Source organism: Lepisosteus oculatus, chromosome 21, assembly GCF_040954835.1.
Source record: "Lepisosteus oculatus isolate fLepOcu1 chromosome 21, fLepOcu1.hap2, whole genome shotgun sequence".
In the NCBI taxonomy this organism is placed as follows: domain Eukaryota; kingdom Metazoa; phylum Chordata; class Actinopteri; order Semionotiformes; family Lepisosteidae; genus Lepisosteus; species Lepisosteus oculatus.
In genome coordinates this window covers 17,333,003-17,357,684 of record NC_090716.1, presented here as the reverse complement: position 1 = coordinate 17,357,684, position 24,682 = coordinate 17,333,003, and the positions used below count along the sequence as shown (strand labels likewise).

At 46.7% G+C, this 24,682-nt stretch overlaps 2 long non-coding RNA genes across 10 annotated transcripts in view; both read right to left on the bottom strand.

Moving 5' to 3' along the window:
• The window catches only part of LOC138224419 (uncharacterized), a 29,896-nt gene extending 26,469 nt beyond the window's left edge, over positions 1 to 3,427 (bottom strand). For 8 of the 9 annotated variants that reach the window (XR_011182898.1, XR_011182903.1, XR_011182902.1 and 5 more), the window contains exons 1-2: positions 3,126 to 3,427; positions 2,813 to 2,916 (exon numbers count right to left, since the gene is read on the bottom strand). This is a non-coding gene — a long non-coding RNA (uncharacterized lncRNA). The remainder of the gene's footprint in view (positions 1 to 2,812; positions 2,917 to 3,125) is intronic. The other variant, XR_011182908.1, reaches the window with a different exon arrangement.
• Positions 3,428 to 20,828: 17,401 nt separating this feature from the next.
• Positions 20,829 to 21,898, bottom strand: LOC138224426 (uncharacterized). Its single transcript, XR_011182923.1, has 2 exons — positions 21,801 to 21,898; positions 20,829 to 20,928 (listed from the first exon to the last, which is right to left on the bottom strand). It is a non-coding gene; the product is annotated as an uncharacterized lncRNA (long non-coding RNA).
• Between the last annotated feature and the right edge of the window lie 2,784 nt (positions 21,899 to 24,682).

Genomic DNA, 24,682 nt, shown 5'->3' with positions numbered 1-24,682 from the left:
TCAAAATGACTACATTCATATGAAACACACTCAGAAACAATATCAAATGCTTTGATACAGAGTGCAGAAACAACTGAAGAGAACTACCAGAACTAAAACAACACCACACCACTCTGAACTGCGCCTCAGATACTGTGAGATGGTTGGACACTACATGCACACCCTAAAGAAGATAAGCACATACACAAACAGACAACTCTCAGACCATGAAAGAACTGTGGCCAAGACACAGTCAACAACACCTGACCCAACTGCAGCTCAGACCTGCAGCAAAGCCTGCTCAAACTCCTCAACCTTGTCCTGACGGCCGGCTGTTTCCCTGAGGCCGGGAATCAAGGACTGATCACGCCTGTCTGTAAGAATGGAGACAGACTCGACCCCAACAGGTACCGAGGCTTCAGTGTGAACAGTAATCTGGGGAAGGAACTCTGTCGTATCTTGAATATCTGATAACCGGCCCTCCTTACTGAGCACAATGTCCTGCATTAGAGTCCGACTGGCTTCCTACCAAACCGCCACACATCCCATAACATTCACACCTGGGCTCCGATGGCCCATCTGGACCCAGAACAGCAGAGCCTGGCACCGCTGGAGCAGCACTGTCACACCTGGGCACTGCCAGCCCATCTGGACCCAGAACAGCAGAGCCTGGCACTGCCAGCCCATCTGGACCCAGAACAGCAGAGCCTGGCACTGCTGGAGCAGGACTGTCACACCTGGGCACTGCCAGTCAATCTGGACCCAGAACAGCAGAGCCTGGCACTACTGGAGCAGGACTGTCACACCTGGGCACTGCCAGCCCATCTGGACCCAGAACAGCCTGGCACTGCTGGAGCAGGACTGTCACACCTGGGCACTGCCAGCCCATCTGGACCCAGAACAGCCTGGCACTGCTGGAGCAGGACTGTCAGACCTGGACACTGATAGCCCTTCTGCGTGAGACCAGAGTCATTGGTTCCCAGAACAGATCCAGATCTCAGGAAAACAGTTACAACTTCACAGTGAACAACAACACTTTGAAACACATACTTCTAACAGACAATCAGTTCATCTGGGAGTTTTCCTGGCAGTGAAGTCACTGAAGGAGAAGGCACACAGGGCTTTCCATGGCAGTAAAAAGAGGCTCTACAACATCAGTCCCCCAAATACAATTGGCTCTGAATATTCAAAAGTGCAATCGAACCCTTTACCCTATACTGCAGTGAAGTGTGGGATCCCCTCAGTGAGCAAGATTACACTAAATGGGACAAACAGCCTGTAGATACTCCATCCAAAAGAGTAAAAACATCCTCCAAACTGGAATGCTACAGAATCCTAAACAGACGATCCACACAATAAACACTAGCTGGATATTTGACCAGGCTAAGAAACAGCAAAGAGATACAGACCCTGTCAAGTACAGGTTCAGAGACACAATCAGGCCAGAGCAACTGCTGACAAAGACCCGAATGTCCAGAGAGGACAGGCTGTGCTCCCATTGCCGAAAGAAAAAAAGGAAAGAGAGATACACTTTCTGCCGCACGGTGAGAAATATTCTGGAACAAGACGAACATTATTCACCAATAAAACAGATCATATCGCAAACCTGTCAGAATCAGAACAATGTCGAGTCCTGCTGGGAGAGAAATAATACAGTGTGTGATCTCCTGTCCCAGCCTGAGGAACAGTGAGCCTGTCTCTCAATAATAATAATACAGTGTGTGATCTCCTGTCCCCAGCCTGAGGAACAGACAATGAGCCTGTCTCTCAATAATAATAATAATACAGTGTGTGATCTCCTGTCCCCAGCCTGAGGAACAGTGAGCCTGTCTCTCAATAATAATAATACAGTGTGTGATCTCCTGTCCCAGCCTGAGGAACAGACAGTGAGCCTGTCTCTCAATAATAATAATACAGTGTGTGATCTCCTGTCCCAGCCTGAGGAACAGACAGTGAGCCTGTCTCTCACTAATAATAATACAGTGTGTGATCTCCTGTCCCAGCCTGAGGAACAGACAGTGAGCCTGTCTCTCACTAATAATAATACAGTGTGTGATCTCCTGTCCCAGCCTGAGGAACAGACAGTGAGCCTGTCTCTCACTAATAATAATACAGTGTGTGATCTCCTGTCCCAGCCTGAGGAACAGACAGTGAGCCTGTCTCTCAATAATAATAATACAGTGTGTGATCTCCTGTCCCAGCCTGAGGAACAGACAGTGAGCCTGTCTCTCAATAATAATAATCCAGTGTGTGATCTACTGTCCCAGCCTGAGGAACAGAGAGTGAGCCTGTCTCTCAATAATAATACAGTGTGTGATCTCCTGTCCCAGCCTGAGGAACAGACAGTGAGCCTGTCTCTCAATAATAATAATACAGTGTGTGATCTCAACAGATGACTCTTGGGCATGTGCCTGTGTGTTGTTAGTTTGTGTGCTTTTCTATATATTGCCTGCTGCCGTTAAACACATCCACCTTGGGGATAATGAAGACTCCCTCTCTAAAGAAAACACAACGCATCTGAAAATGACTTTTCTACAAATGTTTTCACTCCTCTGGTGTCAAAGTACGGCATCTGCAGGAAGGGGCGACTTGTCCATCCATCGTCCAGCAGGCCCACTCTACAGCACATTAGACAGATGCCTGTGAAATCAGCACCTTCAGGCTGCTTTACAAATATATTATGTAATACAATGCGTATTTTTACGGTCACGTTAACTTGCACTGTTAGTGTGTGTTGTGAGTTCTGGTGTGAATGAAACATGGCTGCTGTGATCAAATAACATTCAGAGAAACTCCAGCTCTCAGTGTTTAAGAATATTAAACCTTTACTGACCACAGTGGTGTTGAAAGCGAAGCTCCACTAATGTCTGTCAGGAGCTCCTCAGAGCCTCAGCTGCAGAGACCGGCCTGGAGACGCCCATCCTTCTGACTTGAAACCTGACAGGTGATGAACAGGAAAGGTTTTTACTCGTGTGTCGGGACACCTGGAGTGACGGACTGGTTGGCATTGCAGCCCTGGCTTTCTCCTCAACTGGGATACGATCAGGTGGGGATTTTGTTTTCCTGGGGGTTTAAGTGGTGAACCTTGACTTGCAAATTCGTTTTTACTTTATGACAGTTTTTTTTAGTTGTTTTAAAGAACTTACTGTTTTGATTAGATGCATCAGAGATTGTGACTCTGCTTTTAGCTTCCCATTCCTTCCAAACAAAGGGTCTTCTGTTGTAGAGAACAGCACAGCATATCCAAAGCGAAGCGGGAGGGGACTGCAGTCCAGAGAAACCTTTAATTTTACAAAGAATGGAGGCAATTTCACACCTCTGGTTGTGCCAGAGGGTCCTCAGTGGAAGAGATACCAGGGTCCCCAGCACTGCTGTCACCTCTTCTTTACTCCTCCTATGCTAACAACTGTGTATCTACTGCTGTGAAAGGAATCAAGTCTGCAGATGATCCCACCAGAATAAAAAAAAAAATCTGTAGAGGAAGGAGGTCACTGTTTTAATCAACTCCAAACAGACAGCACCCCAGGAACAAGACCCATGAGAACAGGGGCAGAGTATGCAGACTCCATACAGACAGCACCCCAGGAAACCAGACCCATGAGAACAGGGGCAGAGCATGCAGACTCCACACAGACAGCACCCCAGGACACCAGACCCATGAGAACAGGGGCAGAGCATGCAGACTCCACACAGACAGCACCCCAGGAACCAGACCCATGAGAACACAGGCAGAGCATGCAGACTCCACACAGACAGCACCCCAGCACACCAGTCCCATGCGAACAGGGGCAGAGCATGCAGACTCCACACAGACAGCACCCCAGGACACCAGACCCATGATAACGGGGGCAGAGCATGCAGACTACACACAGACAGCACCCCAGGAAACCAGACCCATGAGAACAAGGGGCAGAGCATGCAGACTCCACACAAACAGCACCCAAGGAAACTGAACCCATGAGAACAGGGGCAGAGCACGCAGACTCAACACAGACAGCACCCCAGGAAACCAGACCCATGACAACGGAGCAGAGCATGCAGACTCCACACAGACAGCACCCCAGGAACAGGACCCATGAGAACAGGAGCAGAGCATTCAGACTCCACACAGACAGCACCCCAGAAAACCAGACCCATGAGAACAGGGGCAGAGCATACAGACTCCACACACACAGCACCCTAGGAAACCAGACCCATGAGAACAGGGGCAGAGCATACAGACTCCACACACACAGCACCCCAGGAAACCAGACCCATGAGAACAGGGGCAGAGCATGCAGACTCCACACAGACAGAACCCCAGGACACCAGACCCATGATTACAGGGGCAGAGCATGCAGACTCCACACAGACAGCACCCCAGGACACCTGACCCATGATTACAGGGGCAGAGCATGCAGACTCCACACAGACAGTACCCCAGGAAACTGAACCCATGAGAACAGGGGAATAGCATGCAGACTCCAAACAGACAGCACCCCAGGACACCAGACCCATGATTACGGGGCAAAGCATGCAGACGCCACACAGACAGCACCCCAGAAAACCAGACCAATGAGAACAGGGGCAGAGCATGCAGACTCCACACAGACAGCACCCCGGGACACCAGACCCATGAGAACAGGGGCAGAGCATGCAGACTCCACACAGACAGCACCCCAGGAAACTGAACCCATGAGAACAGGGGCAGAGCACGCAGACTCCACACAGACAGCACCCCAGGAAACCAGACCCATGACAACGGAGCAGAGCATGCAGACTCCACACAGACAGCACCCCAGGAACAGGACCCATGAGAACAGGAGCAGAGCAAGCAGACTCCACACACACAGCACCCCAGAAAACCAGACCCATGAGAACAGGGGCAGAGCATACAGACTCCACACACACAGCACCCCAGGAAACCAGACCCATGAGAACAGGGGCAGAGCATGCAGACTCCACACAGACAGAACCCCAGAAAACCAGACCCATGAGAACAGGGGCAGAGCATGCAGACTCTACACAGACAGCACCCCAGGAAACCAGACCCATGAGAACAGGGGCAGAGCATGCAGACTCCACACAGACAGAACCCCAGGACACCAGAACAATGATTACAGGGGCAGAGCATGCAGACTCCACACAGACAGCACCCCAGGACACCTGACCCATGATTACAGGGGCAGAGCATGCAGACTCCACACAGACAGTACCCCAGGAAACTGAACCCATGAGAACAGGGGAATAGCATGCAGACTCCAAACAGACAGCACCCCAGGACACCAGACCCATGAGAACAGGGGCAGAGCATGCAGACTCCACACAGACAGCACCCCGGGACACCAGACCCATGAGAACTGGGGCAGAGCATGCAGACTCCACACAGACAGCACCCCAGGAAACCAGACCCCTGAAAACAGGGGCAGAGCATGCAGACTCCACACAGACAGCACCCCAGGAAACCAGACCAATGAGAACAGGGGCAGAGCAGGCAGACTCCACACAGACAGCACCCCAGGAAACCAGACCCATGACAACGGAGCAGAGCATGCAGACTCCACACAGACAGCACCCCAGGAACAGGACCCATGAGAACAGGGGCAGAGCATGCAGACTCCACACAGACAGCACCCCAGGAAACCAGACCCATGATTACAGGGGCAGAGCATGCAGACTCCACACAGACAGCACCCCAGGAAACCAGACCCATGATTACAGGGGCAGAGCATGCAGACTCCACACAGACAGCACCCCAGGACACCAGACCCATGAGAACAGGGGCAGGGCATGCAGACTCCACACAGACAGTATCCCAGGAAACTGAACCCATGAGAACAGGGGAAGAGCATGCAGACTCCACACAGACAGCACCCCAGGAAACCAGACCCATGACAACGAGGCAGAGCATGCAGACTCCACACAGACAGCACCCCAGGAAACCAGACCCATGAGAACAGGGGCAGAGCATGCAGACTCCACACAGACAGCACCCCATGAACAGGACCCATGAGAACACAGGCAGAGCATGCAGACTCCACACAGACAGCACCCCATGAACAGGAACCTTGAGAACACAGGCAGATTATGCAAACTCCACACAGACAGCACCCCAGGAAACTGAACCCATGAGAACAGGGGCAGAGCATGCAGACTCCACACACACAGCACCCCAGGACACCAGACCCATGAGAACAGGGGCAGAGTATGCAGACTCCACACAGACAACACCACAGGAACTAAATCCAGGCTCCCAGCGCTGCCACCCACTGCGCCGCCGTCTCTCACCTCCACTTGCAGATCATGACGCGACCGGAGACCGGAGACTCCTCACTCCTGCAGCAACACACCCCAGCAGGAGGAGGCGCCGACGGACTCGCTCATGGCGCAGTGAGCCCAGCGGTGTGAGGCTGGTGTCCAGCGCTGATGTGTCCCTGATAGTCCTGTCCCACAGCCTGCGACTCACCGTTTCTTCCACAAAATACTCCAGCCAGCGCTTTTTAGACTAAGGTTTCTTAAATTTCTGTTTTTCTCGCAGATTAGATTAAAAAAGCCGCCTGTTGACCTGCTGGAGGTCAGACCCGCTCCGGCAACAACTACTGCAGCTCCGTTGCCCCGGCAACCACGTTTTATTTAACAAAGTAAAATAAACACAGGAGAAAAGTTTGCAAACAAGACAAGAGAGCTCAGAAACCCACAGACACGACGGCAGTGGGTTTTGTTTCTGTGTCGAGTTGATAAACCAGGCAGGACGAGCGCTGCAAACACACTAGAGTACACATAACACAATCAGGGGTACACAAGACTCCTGCTTTTTATACAAACAGGTTCAACAGGTCAATAAAGAGCAGGTCGGCACAGCTGTCATGATGTCTCATTTACAAAGAGTCTGAAGATTTGCTCGTCTCTTCCCAGAGCAGCTTCACTCCGGAGAGCAAGAAAGAGCTCCTGCCGAGTCCGTCTTGTAAGACAGACATAGAAATCCGCGACACGGTAAATACACTGACATTGTATAATTAATTCTGATGCTCAATCAAATCTGCGGAACACGTGCGGAGCGCAGTCCAGAGCACTATAAAGACTACATTTCCCACAAGCCCTGTGGCGACTTCCTTTTGACGTAATCGAGTCGCGTCTTTTTATTTTTAATTATAACAACAATACATGCCATAAAAACAAGAATACATATGACACAGAGTATAGTCAGGGGTACATACGATAATACATGTACATGTTATGGAAAAAGATTAAACAAGTAATCTTGTTTAATAGTAAACAAAAGCAGATGAGGTCCATACATGTTTCAAATTGTCTGTACAGACGCATTTACATCCGTTTTCAAGTGTTTAAACATGGGTCTCCTCTCACAGCATTTCGTTAATTATTATATCGTGGAAGTATCATATTTTTTAAATACAAACGATATTTTCATATTACTTTCAATAGGTTTAAAATGTAGTATTATTTAACTTCTTTAAAAGTAATGTCAATATTAGTTTCCTTCTTTACGTTATCTTTCAGAGTTGCTGTCACAAACGTCACAGTTATCATCTGTATTGATTTTCAATCTCTGCACAACGAGGATCTGTACGGAGGCGCTATTGGACTCGCCGCCATAGACTCGTGTATCTCTGTCGCCGCCCAGTGGACATTTCTCGAAAGTGCAGTTCTTTTTAACTTTTTATGGTAGCAATAAAAATAGATACAATACAAACAAGAGTATATTTATAGCACATCAATAATACCATCAGGGGTACATAGTATAATATATTTACACTTCTGAAAAAAAGATTAAACCAGGTTAATAAAGATAAGGGCTGATATAGTCTGTAAATACACTTTTACATCTATTTAAAATGTTCTAACGAAGCTGCCTGAGGAAAGAACTTACTGTTTTGATTACATGAATCAGAGATTGTGACTCTGCCTTTAGCTTCCCATTCCTTCCAAACAATTTCAATTTCACACCTCTGGTTGTGCCAGAGGGTCCTCAGTGGAAGAGATACCAGGGTCCCCAGCACTGCTGTCACCTCTTCTGTACTCCTCCTATGCTAACAGCTGTGTATCTACTGCTGACTCGGTGAAAGGAATCAAGACTCCAGATGATCCCACCCAAATAAAAAAAAAAAAATCTGGAGTGGAAGGAGGTCTCTGCTTTAGTCGGCTGGTGCCGTGAAAACAACCTCTAACTCTATATAACTCCAACTGCCTGTGTCTCAGGAAGCCCTGGTCCGTTTGTAATGGAAAACCATTGAGAGCACTAGAATGACTGATTTCCATCTTCACTCTAGGTCACTGTGCTGAACAGCACATTACTGTATTCTGCATATGATATGTCTGTTATTTACACCTTTTCTTTCTCACTTTGTCTCTCTGTCCGTTTGGATCAGGTATTTGGAGAGCACCACCACACCAGCCAAACTACCCAAACAGTTGCTTAGGCACTCAAGTGGACTTGATCAAATTAAACTTTCCAACCTAAACAGGAAAATGACAGTTCAAATGGATTCTACTGCCTTATTAATCATATTTCTCTTCTAAATTCTTTTAAAATAAAAACAAATATTTCTGACATGATACACACAAATAGCTATTTTTATACTTTCTGGTTATATTTCAATCTTATAAATGAAGCATTTCTTTCCTGCGGTTTGAGGTTGTTAAAGAGAAAGACCCCATATTATCACAACCCCCTTTGCAGGCTGGTGAAAGAGGTGAAATGAGGTAGCGGAGGTGTAATTGAGTCGGACAGCAAACTCTCACCTGCTGCTTGCCAGGACAGGAATCTTACAAAGGTCCCCTCCTCCCAGGGGGGTCACAGTAACAATGATAATGAGTAACACGAATGATTACAGTTCAGGGCCCCAGCACTGCCACCCACTAAAATAAACATGACACACAAGAGAACCCACAAGACAGTCATGGAAATCCATGACACGATAAACACGCTGAAATGGTACAATATAATTAATTCTGATGTTCAATCAAATCACCGAAACACGTGGGCAGTGCGGGTCACAGAACTAGAAACTACATTACCCATACGCCCTGTGGGCGACTTCCTTCTGACGTCATCGACTCGCGCCTTTTGAATGTTATTTTAATTTTGGGTTTATTGTATTTATTTTGTATTTTGTATCCATGTACAATACATTCATTCATTACTCTTGTTTGCAATGCAATGTATTCTTTGCATTCTTTGCTGTTGAAAATGCTTAAATATTTTTAAAATTAAAATAACTTATTAATACGAACATTACTAACGGTATTTGAATTAAAAAAAACTTTCGGTGAAATTTTGCTGAATGACCACCAAGCGGCGCCATTGGCACCTTATTGTAAGAATAATCATTTCTAAGAACTTTTCCAGTTTAATTCCACGGACCGGCCATCAGACGGGCACTTTACTCGTCCTGCTGCTTCTGTTGAATTAATAATTGCTTAAATTATTGTCTGGTTAAATTGTCTGGTGGTAAGTATTTGTAATATAGGATTGCTCATGTCTGATCTGGAACACGAGATGGAAGTTTAACATGTGTGATTCACTGAGGTGGAGGGGTGGGAAATGACTGAAAGAAGTCTTGCCATGCTGTATTATTAATAGTAGTAGCAGTATTGACATATTAACACAAATCCTCAGACTCACTAACATCTCCAATAGAACGACAATCTCACACATCAAATATTAGAGGACCCTTCCTTTATACCTAAAAGCTTTCAGTTGTTGGACAATGAAAAGAGTGCTTGCAGGAATCTAATTACTGTTGTTATAAACTCATTACAAGCTAATTGTCTCATTTCTTTTTTTTCTTTCTTCTCGTTTCAGCAGCAAATAAACCCATTACTTGATCCCTTACATTTCAAAACGCTCTGTATCAAACCAACAAATCGTTCATAAATTTAAACCATGTTTTTGAGAAACTAGCCTTAAAATCAAAATGACTACATTCATATGAAACACACTCAGAAACAATATCAAATGGTTTGATACAGAGTGCAGAAACAACTGAAGAGAACTACCAGAACTAAAACAACACCACACCACTCTGAACTGCGCCTCAGATACTGTGAGATGGTTAGACACTATATGCACACCCTAAAGAAGATAAGCACATACACAAACAGACAACTCTCAGACCACAAAAGGCCTGTAGCCAAGACACAGTCAACAACGCTTGACCCAACTGCAGCTCAGACCTGCAGCAAAGCCTGCTCAAACTCCTCAACCTCGTCCTGACGGCCGGCTGTTTCCCTGAGGCCTGGAATCAAGGACTGATCACGCCCGTCTGTAAGAATGGAGACAGACTCGACCCCAACAGGTACCGGGGCTTCAGTCTTGAATATCTGATAACCGGCCCTCCTTACTGAGCACAATGTCCTGCATTAGAGTCAGACTGGCTTCCTACCAAACCGCCACACATCCCATCACATTCACACCTGGGCTCTGATGGCCCATCTGGACCCAGAACAGCAGAGCCTGGCACTGCTGGAGCAGCACTGTCAGACCTGGTCACTGCCAGCCCATCTGGACCCAGAACAGCAGAGCCTGGCACTGCTGGAGCAGGACTGTCACATCTGGGCACTGCCAGCCAAACTGGACCCAGAACAGCAGAGCCTGGCACTGCTGGGGCAGGACTGTCACATCTGGGCACTGCCAGCCAAACTGGACCCAGAACAGCAGAGCCTGGCACTGCTGGAGCAGGACTGTCAGAGCTGGGCACTGCCAGTCCATCTGGACCCAGAACAGCAGAGCCTGGCACTGCTGGAGCAGGACTGTCAGACCTGGGCACTGCCAGCCCATCTGGACCCAGAACAGCAGAGCCTGGCACTGCTGGAGCAGGACTGTCACACCTGGGCACTGCCAGTCAATCTGGACAAGAGTTATGGTTTTCCAGGAGAAAGCCAGACCTCAGGGAAACGGGTACAAATTCACACTGAACAACAACACATTGGAGCACACATCCAGCTACACATATCTCGGTCTCACCATCAGCTCTTCTGGGAGTTTTGACCTGGCAGTGAAGGCACTGAGGGAGAAGGCACTCAGGGCTTTCTACGCAATAAGAAGGAGGCTCTTCTCAATGTCAACCCACCATCAAGAATTTGGCTCCAAATATCTGAAAGTGTAATCCAACCCATTGCCCTATACGGCAGTGAAGTGTGGGGTCCCCTCACAGACCAGGAGTACACCCTGTTGAAACTCCTCCTTGCGCAGAGAAAAACAGCTAACAGCGAGTGCAGGGCTGAATTAGGCCAGTACCCACTATTGATAAACATACAGAACCGAGTAATCAAACACTTGTTACACCTGAGAAACAGAGGCCACAATTCATACCACCACTAGGCCCTGCTGATCCCAGAGTACAGCTGGTCTTGACACCAGTCAGTCTCAGGACAGCACAGCTGCAGCAACACCAATCACAATCATCCAAATGCGGAGGGGACTGCAGTCCAGAGAAACCCAGCATTTGACAAGGACTGGAGGCCATTTCGCACCACAACTGTAGAACAGGATTCTTTCTGCACACCCAGTACTGGGGGCTGTGTCGGAGGCTCCTCACCAGAAGAGACTTGCATTCCTGTTGGCTCCTCTCGTTCTGTGATGATTTTAGACGTCGAATCGGGCAGGAGGCAGGCGCTCTTAGGGAGCTCTCGTCCCGTGCTATAACTCGGACCACGTGTTGGCACAATTGCTTCCTACATCGAAACAGAAACTTCAAACAACAAACCCCAACAAGAAATCTGTGCACACTTGGACTCCTGCTGCAGCTGAGGAGCTGTCACGCACACACCTCCTGTGTGGGTAGTGTTGGCCGTAGGACGTGTTGTTCACAGAGAGAAAAAATACACCATAGCAAGTCAGCACTCAAACAAACCAAAAGGCCAGTTTTATTGAAGTTGACGCAGCTGGCCACACAAACACTCACTGCGTCTCTTCACCAGGTATCAGAAACAAAATAAAGGAACAATCTTTTTATCATATCCACTCGCACCTTGCTCTCATTTCCAGACTCCTAACTTACCACTCCCAACAAACCCCAGTGCTCGCAACACCCTTTAAATAGGATTTGGCCCGTACCACTATGGATACAATAGGTGTAAAACAGAAAATTCACAAGACAAACAACACATAGCACAGCAGTCCGGACTACTTGGACACACAATTACATGAAACCCTTAACAATTCACAGGACAGACATTCATCACATCTTCTATACCTAGTTGCCATTTTTCGCAATAACATTAGGCTCTGATAACCTCCCCTCTCAGCATTCCAGCAATGTTATGTTCCTCTAGCTAAGCTTCAGGCATATAACCAGTCTCCTATCTGTTTGCAACCTTTTGACCTTTCTGAGGACCCCTCAGAACAAATAGACACTGGCATCTCCTCTCATGCAGTGCTGTTAAGACTTAAGCTAGTGGCATCCTACACTATGCTTTGTTCCTTTAGGGCCATTTCTCTAAAAATAGTGTTCTCTACCTTTTGATTCCCCTCCTGTCCACAGCTAGAACAACTGTTTGCTAACAAAGACTGTTTATCTGTCTGGAAAGGTCTCCAAACTGTTACCAATTCCAAAAGAAAATCCCCTCAGATACATCTTGATCACTCTCTACCAGATAACACATTTTACAGCAGGTCTGAAACACAAAGGATCTCCAACGACCTTGTCCATGGCAGTCTCGCAACTCCTCCAAATAATTCACATCCTGGGGATGAGCTATTGTCCCCCACTCAACTGGAGTGCCACACCCACTCACACTCAATCTCTCACGAAGACTTGACGCCGTTTACAAGTCTTGAGAATGCCCTGTGAAGCAAAGAACAGGATGTGTTAAGGCTATTCAAAAAGCAAAACTGTAAAAAGGCAGCAGGACCTGACTGTGTATCTCCAGCCACACTACAGCCCTGTGCTGGCCAACTCGCTCCAATCTTTACAGACGTTTTTAAGCAATCATTGTCCCAGTGCACATGCCAGACTGCTTCAAATCTTCTGTTATTGTTCCTGTTCCAAAAAAGGACACAAGAACCTGCCTTAATGCCTACAGACCCGTCGCACTAACGTCAGAACTGGCGCGTCTTCCCAACACGTTCGTGTCACAGTGAGGTGACCCCTCAAACAAGAATTATTTCCTGCCTCATATATGACTACGGCACCTAGCAATGCAAACAGGGTGCTAGGGCCCCTCTCCATTACCACAGGTTCTGTTGATCTCCCAGATCCACCAATGCCCACACAGACCAGCGACAAGCATGTGTATCGTATAAGTGACCTTTTTATTTTCTATCCACATTCACCATCAGCCAAAGACACAACGAAAACAGCAGCAACAAAAGGTCCTTCCAAGGGTCATAATGAATCCAGAGGGACGGCAGTCTTTTCTGTCAAGTACCGAAGAGTGGCCACTCGAACGATTCTTCTTCGTACCTGTAAAGTCTTTGATGGCCCCAGTGAACGAGAGGCCGGTCCCATTTCCCCAGACTCCGTTCAGGTTCCACTAGAAATCCTCCCGCGAACTGTATTCCATTCCCCTCAGTTTGGAGCGGCTAGCCGGGCCGGTTTCTCGCTCCTTGCCTTCAGGTATTAAAAGTCTCTGTACAGTACCTCTGTTCCAATGCCACTGTCTCCCGTGGTCGTCAATCGGTCCTTGCCTCCGCGAACTCGCGCTCCGCAGCTTCCCTTGTGCTGCCTGTGTCGTCTCCCGGGTCTGGTGGGAATCGGGAGCGCGCTCCGTTCCGGCTCAGATGGTTTTATTCCTCCCCTCAGCCCATCTCCCTCAGGGGGTTTTCCACTGTCCCTGTCAGAAAGGGGCTTGCCCAGTATTTTACCAGGAGGAAGCTCGTGTGGCTGAAGAGTGTGAGAGTGCCAAGCTTAGGTGTTATGGGCCCTTATCACTTCTTTGTTCACTCTCCGGGTCGGAGAAACCTGAAAAGAGACAAACGTTGTGAGACCATTTATAAGCTTGGTGACCTCGAATTAAACAGAACAATAGCAACACTGTTCTACAAACCTTTCATTGAAAGGGTTTTCAAACACTGTCCCACTTGCTGGTTTGGCAACATCAGTAGCTGGAATTGAATATGCAGCCATTAGTCTGCCTGGCAAAAAACAACCGGTCTCTCCAGTGGTCTGCATACAAGTGAACACACAAACCCCATACTATTAAAACCCCCTTTAGGGCACACTCACACCACAACACAATCAACCCGACAGACTCACCAACACTGGACTGCAGAAGCGGCAGGAAACCCTTGAGAACATGAGCAGAGCATGCAAACTCCACACAGACAGCACTCCAGGAAACCAGACACATGAGAACATGTGCAGAGCATGTGCGCCGTCTCTCAGCCTTTCACCTCCACATTCAGATCAGGACGCGACCGGAGACCGGAGACTCCTCACTCCTGCAGGAGGAGGCGCCGACGGACTCGCTCAGCCCAGCGCTTACATTTCCCTGACAGTCCTGTCCTACAGCCTGCGACTCACCGCTTCTTCCTTTTCTTCTGCGAAATGTCCACAAAATACTCCAGCCAGCGCCTTTTAGACTAAAGTTTCAGTTTCGGCTTTGCCAGCTGTCTCCCTCCCGGAGGTCAGATCGAAACAACTTCTGCAGCACCGTTTCCCCAGCAACCACGTTTTATTTAACAAAGTAAAATAAACACAGGAGAAAAGTTTGCAAACATGCAGGAAGGATGAGCGCTGCAGACACATGCTGCTGCTCGGGTCCGTCTTGTGAAATAAACAGAATTTTGCACCCCAGGAACTAGACCCACGAGAACATAAGGAGAGCATGCAAACTCCACACACACAGCACCCCAGGAACTAAATCCAGGCTCCCAGCGCTGCCACCCACCGCGCCGCCGTCTCTCACCTCCACTTGCAGATCATGACGCGACCGGGGACCGGAGACTCCTCACTCCTGCAGTAACACACCCCAGCAGGAGGAGGCGCCGACGGACTCGCTCATGGTGCAGTGAGCCCAGCGGTGTGAGGCTGGTGTCCAGCGCTGATATTTACCGACAGCCTGCGACTCACCGTTTCTTCCTTTTCTTCTGCATAATGTCCACAAAATACTCCAGCCAGCGCTTTTTAGACTAACGTTTCTGCTTTGCTCGCTGATTAGATTACAAAAGCCGACTGTTTACCTCCTAGAGGTCAGCTCGAAACAACTTCTGCAGCACCGTTTCCCCGGCAACCACGTTTTATTGACAAAGTAAAATAAACACAGGAGAAAAGTTTGCAAACAAGACGGGAGCTAAGAAACACGAGGACAGTGGGTTTGCTTTATGTGCCGGGTCGATTAACCAGCGCTGCAGACACGTGAAATACAAGAAAACATACACACAAGGGAACACATAAGAGAGACAAAGAAATACAAGACACGATAAATACGCTGAAATTGTATTAATATAATTCATTCTAATGTTCAATGAAATCAGCGAAACACATGGGCAGGGCAGCCCAGTGAACTATAGAGACTACATTACCCATAAGCCCTGTGGGCGACACCATTTTGACGTCATCGACTCATACTTTTGTATTTTTTATGAGACCAAAAACTACAAGAAAACGTAACGAAGCAGTCGTATTGTCAGGATACATGTAATAATACATGTACATTTTATGGAAAAAAAGATTCAACAAGGTAAATGCAGATAAGGCCCGTCCATGCTTCAACGTTCTTACAACACAGAAACGGACACATTTCAGAAAGACATTCTGAAACAAAATGTCTTTACATCCGTCTTAAACTGTTCAAACACGGTCTCCTCTCACACCATTCCCTTAATAATTATGTTGCGCAAGTATAATAATGTTTAAAAATACAAACGATATTTTCATCTTCCTTTTCAATGGGATTAAAATGTAACAAATTTATTTCTTTCCGATTTCAAGTCTTTCCGATAGCGCTTTGAGACTCAGCTCCGTGGACTCGTGTATCTCTGTCGCCACCCAGTGGACATTTCTCGGAAGTGTCACCGCCCGCCGGAATTCGGAAAAGTCCCGGGACTGAAGCTGTGTGACTGGACAAGAGCCTCTCTCCCGCCTCCTGCTGAAATCTCAGCGCCGATTGGACAAAAGCTGCTCGCAGTCCGGATCCAGTGAAAGGGCCGATCCACTCCGGGTTTTCCGTAGCCGGCAGTCCGGATCCAGTGGAGGGCCGATCCACTCCGGGTTTTCCGTAGCCGGCAGTCCGGATCCAGTGGAGGGCCGATCCACTCCGGGTTTTCCGTAGCCGGCAGTCCGGATCCAGTGGAAGGCCGATCCACTCCGGGTTTTCCGTAGCCGGCAGTCCGGATCCAGTGAAAGGGCCGATCCACTCCGGGTTTTCCGTAGCCGGCAGTCCGGATCCAGTGAAAGGGCCGATCCACTCCGGGTTTTCCGTAGCCGGAAGTCCGGGTCCGGTGGAAAGGCCGATCCACTCCGGGTTTTCCGTAGCCGGAAGTCCGGGTCCGGTGGAAAGGCCGATCCACTCCGGGTTTTCCGTAGCCGGAAGTCCGGATCCTTTACGATGCACGCAAGACTACGTTACAGATCACCGGAGTACATTATACAGGCAAATAAAGATAAGGTACGCACAGCTTTCATGTTGTGATACTTAGACATGGTTTGGAGACGTTCCCTCGTGTGTATTTTGAATTATTCAAATGCGTGTCGCTTCAATTTGGAAGCGCATCATTTCAGTGCATGAGCTTACCCGTTATATTGGGCGAGATTTCACACGGATATTCAAACAAGAACGAGTTTGCCCTGGAATCCATTCCACTGCCCAACCTGAAAGTCAGAGCATGAGAACGGACGGATTGTATGGCGATTGTGGTGTTGCTCGACCACATCAATTAGGCGAGAAGTACAATCTGCTACTACGACATACGGTCTAATTATTCAATTTTCGATTATTTCTCATCTTTAGGCTATTTATACATCTAATAACGAGCAAGTATAATGATTAAGCCAATGATACATTATATTTTAGATTCCGTTCAGCAGTATTGAGCAGTAAAATAACATCAATTTGTCTACAGGAAATGTCAGAATTAGAAGCCTTTCTTTACACCATTTTGCCGATCTGTTCAGAGTGTTATAACAACAGAACAAAACAAAAACAAACGTAAGGTTTCTGGGCTGCTTTGAGAAAGACAATTATCAATTAAATCTATGCACACTGTGTATCTTTACCGGGTCGATTCAATGTCCAATTTTGTACTGACGCCTTAACCTTATTATTCATACAAAATCTGTTTGACAATAGTCATGTTTGATTCCACTCACTTTCCCCAAAGAGGTGCTCCAAAATAGTTTGACAAGATATTGTGAGATTGCGAGAGGGATCTGAAGTATTTATTAGTACAAGTATAACTAAATTGTTTTCCTTGTAGTCTAATCAAGGTTGTAAATTCTTCCATAGTTTCTGATGGTATACTGTTAGTTTCTTAAAAGCATCAATACCTCTCTAGGAGTAGCTCTGGTTACGACGGATTGTTATCAGACGTATCACAAACATTATATCTATTCATAAAATCTGCTTGATTCTACATTTCATCATCCACACCAGTTAATTTGTTGACCCCGCTTATACTATTTTAAACCCAGTTTTCAAAGCACAGGTTTATTTTTTCTCTGTATTCTAGATGATGTATCTATGGGAGGTATGTTTATCTATAAGAGACCACGTGAGGAGAACTTCTTCATGGAAGCTGGCAAGTTTCAGGGGGGTTTCCAGCATCCAAATGACATTCAAGTAAAAAGTCTATACCCGCTAGTTCCTGAATGATTAAATTAGGGAAACATACACCACCTACTTTGCTTAACTTTGTAAATAGTACTCTGTCGGTATCGGTATTAGATGCTCTAAACCCTGTAGCATTTAGGCCTCCTTCTGCCCGTGTTTGACAAATAACAACCATGAATAAAGTTTTTTTTTTATTTTACTAAGGTAGAGAACATCAAATCACAAAATCACCTTTTTGAAAATCTTAATACCAAGATATTTAATCACATCTTTTACATGTATATTACGTACGGAGCAGACACTTTTCAACAGCCACCAGTTCACTTTTCTGATATGTAAAGAAAGACCAGATACAGAGGAAATGACTTGTAAACGCATTTAATTGCTTTGTCCACCTCTGTGTGCTTTCTCAGAGAGTTGTATCCTCAGCCAATTGGGAACACCTGTCATCTCTTTATCCTGTACTTGAATACCCTGAAACTATTTGTTATAGGGGTGTAAGCAGTGGGAAGAGGAGTGGGCTCGTGTCGAATTGCTTTACCCGTTCCCAATCTGCAGGAGGTCCCACGACGGCAGGTAGCTGCTCCAGTCGCTGGAGCTCAGTTCGCTGTCGAGGTAGGACGAGGGCTCTGGCTCGGGGGAATCACGGCTCCACAGCTCCTACCTGTTGAAGAGTGTTTCTGCCCTGCCGATGGCCTCTGTGTTTTAGAAGGATCTGTCTCTTTTCGCTTGCTTACACCACAGGTTTCATCGACGATAGTGTGCATCCTGAAGCAGAGAGTTATCGGTCTTATTTCTACTGAGAAACAGTTCAAGCACTCACAAAACAATAACCAGGAGACGGTGTATGAAAAATAATTGTAAGACTTGCAGAGTAGATTTGAATAGACAGTAGACGTCACACTGCGTGCTTGAATATCAGAGATTCAATTCATTCTTTCCTGTAGGTTAACTTCCTGTTTGACATTGTTCCGCTGTCACTTCTGCACAAACTCATAACTCGCCGTGTTCAATTTTGTGTTGAGTTACAGGAACCTCAGCATCAGATGAAATCCTCTTCAGCGCCCCAGGGAGACTGGGGGACTTGCCAGATTTTCAGCTTTATCACTGGGTCCTTCGGCTCAGGGCTGTTGAGCAAAGTGCTCCCCTCTGCTGGAGAGCCACAGGGGCACTACAGAGCGGCCTCGTGTTCCCTGCTCCTGCCCGTGCCTGTGGACGGCCAGTGTGACCGCGCGCGAGACAAAGTAGTGCATTCGTGGTGTAAATACAGAATGTTCACTAGCTGACTGAGGAAAGTTACAGAGACGGGCGTATACGTTCTGAAATAATGTGAACCACTGTTACTACACACAGACAGACTACTTAAAAATCATGTGGCTTTTTAAGGTTGTTTTGTCTGCCTAAAGTACGTTAGATTTGTCACAGCAAAGAGTTTGAATACTTACAGAATGCAGCAGCTAGAATTGTTACTTGGAGCAGAAAGAATGACCACATAACCCCCATACTTCTCTCTCTTCATTGGCTCCCTCTCAGGTACAGGGCAGACTTCAAACTCCTTCTACTTACTTACAAGGCTCTCAGAGGTCAGGCACCTGTCCTGCCTCGCAGGGATGCTGCAGAGGAGAAATACTGTACACAGCATAGTTTCAGAGGCCTGTCTGTCCTGGGCTGGGCACCATGTGAGTTGAATGCTGCATCAGTGCCAAGGATCCAAGAGGGGCATCATGGATACAACTGTCATTTAGGAGGATTCTGCTGGTCTGCAGAGACCTGCATGGGGTACTGACATACAGACGACGTGATGGATGGATGGATTAATACCCGCATTCATTTCTTTCTTTTTAATGATATAATGTTAGCATGCCCAAAGGGGTTGGGCAGCCAGTTGACCTTGGACCCCTAGAGGATTTTATTCTCCTTACTGAGGAGTCTTTGGTTCCTTTCCTCCATTGTATTTATATATTTACCTGCATTGTTCAGCGCCTTGGGGCAACCTTGTTGTGAAAGGCGCTATATGAAAATAAATTGAATTGAATGGAATGACAGAGTCACGGCTTTTCCAGTTTCCTCTCCTATTATCTTCTTTATCTGCACTCTAAAACACAGTGAAACCTTGAACCTTTCAAGTGGACCACTGCCGTTCTACATCAAAATGACTTTAACTAGGACGGAGACTTGAATGGGATGAAAAAGGAAAAGGCATTATTTGCAGGAAGAAATTAAACTGTTACACCTGATCACTTGCTAAACAAAGTGATTCACTGGAGTGGAGGCGGTGAAAGCTTTGTGAATCAACTTACAAAAGGAAACATGTAAGAAACGTGGCTCCCATATTTAACCCTAGAAAAATCTATGAGTGTTATGTGGAGGTGAAAGTATTGTTCAATTATTCTAATAAAGCTCACTCAACTAAGACCCAGAAAAGTACCAGAGTATTCTCACCTAAGAGGAAATACTAACAAGTAGGATGCTAAAATGAAAAGCATTAAAAAGTGAATGATCTTCAGTAGCTGAAATGATTATTGAGCTCTGGGTCACAGTGCTCCTGAAAAAAAATCAAATTTCAGCAGACACCCAAGGACAGCAGGTGAGCACCATGCTGAGCCAGTGTATAAGTGTATGAATCACAGTTTCAAGGAGCTTTTTTCAGTTTCGTTCCACTGATCGGCCAACACGGGGGGAACTTCAGTCTTACTCACCCTATTGCATTAAGAAACTGTACAACATTCTCCAATAAGAACTTGCGACCTCACCTAACGAAAAGCAATTTGCGTAGCAGGGAAAGACTGGACTCCCACTGGGGATTTTTGTTTTTCATCCCGATGATGATGTGCACTATATAGAACGTTGCTGGACCCATGTGCAATTGGTGTCATTTCTAATCTAGAGGTCAAAGCTGTGAAACTTTCAAAGAGATGGAAGATATCTTGCGAGACACCAATTCACAGAAGGGGCTAATGAGATCTTTGCTTGAAGTCTCATTGTGCTGCACTATTTCATTTTTCAGTGGGCACGACTCACAGGCATCTAAAATCATCTCAGTGACGGACTAAACAGGCCTCTCGCAAAGACTCGGGAATGGACACAGACCTTATCGTCTCTGCTCCTCGGGAAGCGTGCAGAGATCACATTAGATGTGTTGCTCAAGCTCTTTATTGTCACGTACAGTAAACCCAGCAGTGTGGTCAGTGCGGGATGTGTTCTGTCCTGACGGCAGGGTCAGCAGCCAGAGGAGACCTGAAACACAAGACGGAGAGGTAAGACATTGATTCCGACAGAGAGAGCTTTCACACCGGATTACTGACAAGAGGAGCAATAAGAGAAGAGTTGTAAAGACTAAGAGGAAATATTAACAAGTAGGATGTTAAAATGAAAAGCATTAAAAACTGCATGATCTTCAGTAGCGAAATGATTACTGAGCTTTGGGTCACGGACAGCAGGGGAGTGAATGAGTTGTTTATTTTGTTTCCTGTGAATTATGTAGAATTCACAACGTGTTCCATTTGTACAGGAAAACCATTGAGAGCAGATTCACTTCTTCTGCGCCAGAATGAATGATTTCCATCTTCACTCTAGGGTACTGTACTTTATAGCACTGTATTGTATTCTGCATATATGTCTGTTATGTATACATTTTCTTTCTCACTTTGTCTCTCTGTCCATTTATATCAGTTTGTTGGAGAGCACCATCACACCAGCATCACAACATTTATTCTACTGCCTTATTAAGCAAATGTCTCTACTAAATTCTTTTTATATATAAAACATTTTTTGACATGATATACACAAATGGCTAATTATACTTTCTGATTATATTTCCATCTTAGAAATGAAGCATTTCTCTCCTGCAGTTTGAGGTTGTTAAATAGAAAACTGGATCACTCCAGGGCCGAATCTTCTCCCTCTCTTACACTCTCTTACATTCGTTCACCAATGATCACAAGAGCAAACACGTAGACTGGCTTCTCACAAAGTGTGTCGATGACACAGTCCCGGTCAGCTTACTAAAGGACCCAGAAAATCACCACGGGCCAGTCTGAACAGTTTCACGGAATAGTCTGTTGACTTCTCTTTGATGTTTCATGTTACAAGAGCAAAACAATACTCACTGATTTGAGGATAATTGCGCCATCCCTCCAGCCTACTGAAATGAACCATCAGACTGCAGAAGCTGTCAGTGACTACAGGTCCTTGGGACTGGTCAGAGAAACCTGAGATGAGACAAACGTTGTGAGACCATTTATAAGCTTGTGACCTGAAATTAAAACGGAAGTCAGACATTTTCAAAGGGAGCAACACTGCGGCACAGTGGTTAGCATCGCTGCCTCATAGCACCGGGGCCCTGGGTTTGATTCCAGGGGTGCTGTCTGTGTGGAGTCTGCATGTTTGTTCATACAAACAGAAACTTCAAACAACAAACCCCAACAAGAAATCTGTGCACACTTGGACTCCTGCTGCAGCTGAGGAGCTGTCACGCACACACCTCCTGTGTGGGTAGTGTTGGCCGTAGGACGTGTTGTTCACAGAGAGAAAAAATACACCATAGCAAGTCAGCACTCAAACAAACCAAAAGGCCAGTTTTATTGAAGTTGACGCAGCTGGCCACACAAACACTCACTGGGTCTCTTCACCAGGTATCCACACAGACAGCACCCCAGGAAACCAGACCCATGAGAACGGGGCAGAGCATGCAGACTCCACACAGACAGCACCCCATGAACAGGACCCATGAGAACCCAGGCAGAGCATGCAGACTCCACACAGACAGCACCCCATGACCAGGACCCATGAGAACACAGGCAGAGCATACAGACTCCACACAGACAGCACCCCATGAACAGGACCCATGAGAACAGGGGGGAGAGCATGCAGACTCCACACAGACAGCACCCCAGGAAACCGAACCCATGAGAACAGGAACAGGAACTAAATCCAGGCTCCCAGCGCTGCCACCCACCGCGCCGCCGTCTCTCACCTCCACTTGCAGATCATGACGCGACCGGAGACCGGAGACTCCTCACTCCTGCAGCAACACACCCCAGCAGGAGGAGGCGCCGACGGACTCGCTCATGGCGCAGTGAGCCCAGCGGTGTGAGGCTGGTGTCCAGCGCTGATGTGTCCCTGATAGTCCTGTCCCACAGCCTGCGAGTCACCGTTTCTTCCACAAAATACTCCAGCCAGCGCTTTTTAGACTAAAGTTTCTTAAGTTTCTGTTTTTCTCGCAGATTAGATTAAAAAAGCCGCCTGTTGACCTGCTGGAGGTCAGACCCGCTCCGGCAACAACTACTGCAGCTCCGTTGCCCCGGCAACCCCGTTTTATTTAACAAAGTAAAATAAACACCGGAGAAAAGTTTGCAAACAAGACAAGAGAGCTCAGAAACCCACAAACACGACGGCAGTGGGTTTTGTTTCTGTGTCGAGTTGATAAACCAGGCAGGACGAGCGCTGCAAACACACTAGAGTACACATAACACAATCAGGGGTACACAAGACTCCTGCTTTTTACACAAACAGGTTCAACAGGTCAATAAAGAGCAGGTCGGCACAGCTGTCATGATGTCTCATTTACAAAGAGTCTGAAGATTTGCTCGTCTCTTCCCAGAGCAGCTTCACTCCGGAGAGCAAGGAACAGCTCCTGCCGAGTCCGTCTTGTAAGACAGACATAGAAATCCGCGACACGGTAAATACACTGACATTGTATAATTAATTCTGATGCTCAATCAAATCTGCGGAACACGTGCGGAGCGCAGTCCAGAGCACTTTAAAGACTACATTTCCCACAAGCCCTGTGGCGACTTCCTTTTGACGTAATCGAGTCGCGTCTTTTTATTTTTAATTATAACAACAATACATGCCATAAAAACAAGAATACATATAACACAGAGTATAGTCAGGGGTACATACGATAATACATGTACATGTTATGGAAAAAGATTAAACAAGTAATCTTGTTTAATAGTAAACAAAAGCAGATGAGGTCCGTACATGTTTCAAATTGTCTGTACAGACGCATTTACATCCGTTTTAAAGTGTTCAAACATGGGTCTCCTCTCACAGCATTTCGTTAATTATTATATCGTGGAAGTATAATATTTTTTTTAAATACAAACGATATTTTCATATTACTTTCAATGGGTTTAAATGTAGCATGATTTTACTTCTTTAAAAGTAATGTCAATATTAGTTTCCTTCTTTACATTAGCTTTCAGAGTTGCTGTCACAAAAGTCACAGTTACCATCTGTTTTGATTTTCAATCTCTGCACAACGAGGATCTGTAAGGAGGCGCTTTAAGATTCGCCGCCATAGACTCGTGTATCTCTGTCGCCGCCCAGTGGACATTTCTCAGAAGTGCAGTTCCTTTTAACTCATGTAGCAATAAAAATAAATACGACACAAAACAAGAGTATATATAGCAAATCAATAATGTCATCAGGGGTACATAGTATAATATATTTACACTTCTGAAAAAAAAATTCAATATCTGCACAACAAGTCTTCGACAGCGCTTTGAGACTCACCGCCATAGACTCGTGTATCTCTGTTGCCGCCCAGTGGACATTTCTCGGAAGTGTCACCGCCCGTCGTAATTAGGTAAAGTCCCGGAATTGAAATTGTGATTGGACGAAAGCGGTATCTGCCCCGCCTCCTGCCGAAATCTCGGCGCTGATTGGTTCTGAGCCGAGTCACTCAACTTGAGGGCGGTAATTCCGTGGAAGAACAGGGAAGTCCGTGGTGATTGGCTAGGAGCGGTGTCACTCACAAAAACTAAAAGGAAATCCCGCCTTTTCCAGTGATTGGACAAGCCCTGCGCCGCTCATCTGACGTCCCTTAACTGCGACGAAACCGGATCTGATGCGTGATTAGCGCGACAGCCGGTCCGTCGCCCGAGGTCGGTGTGTAGCCGCGGCCCAGGATGCTGTGGTTCCGCTCTCTGCTCGTTAAGCACTGCGGACTCCTGGAAAACCGTATTGCAGGGCAGAGAGTTATTGA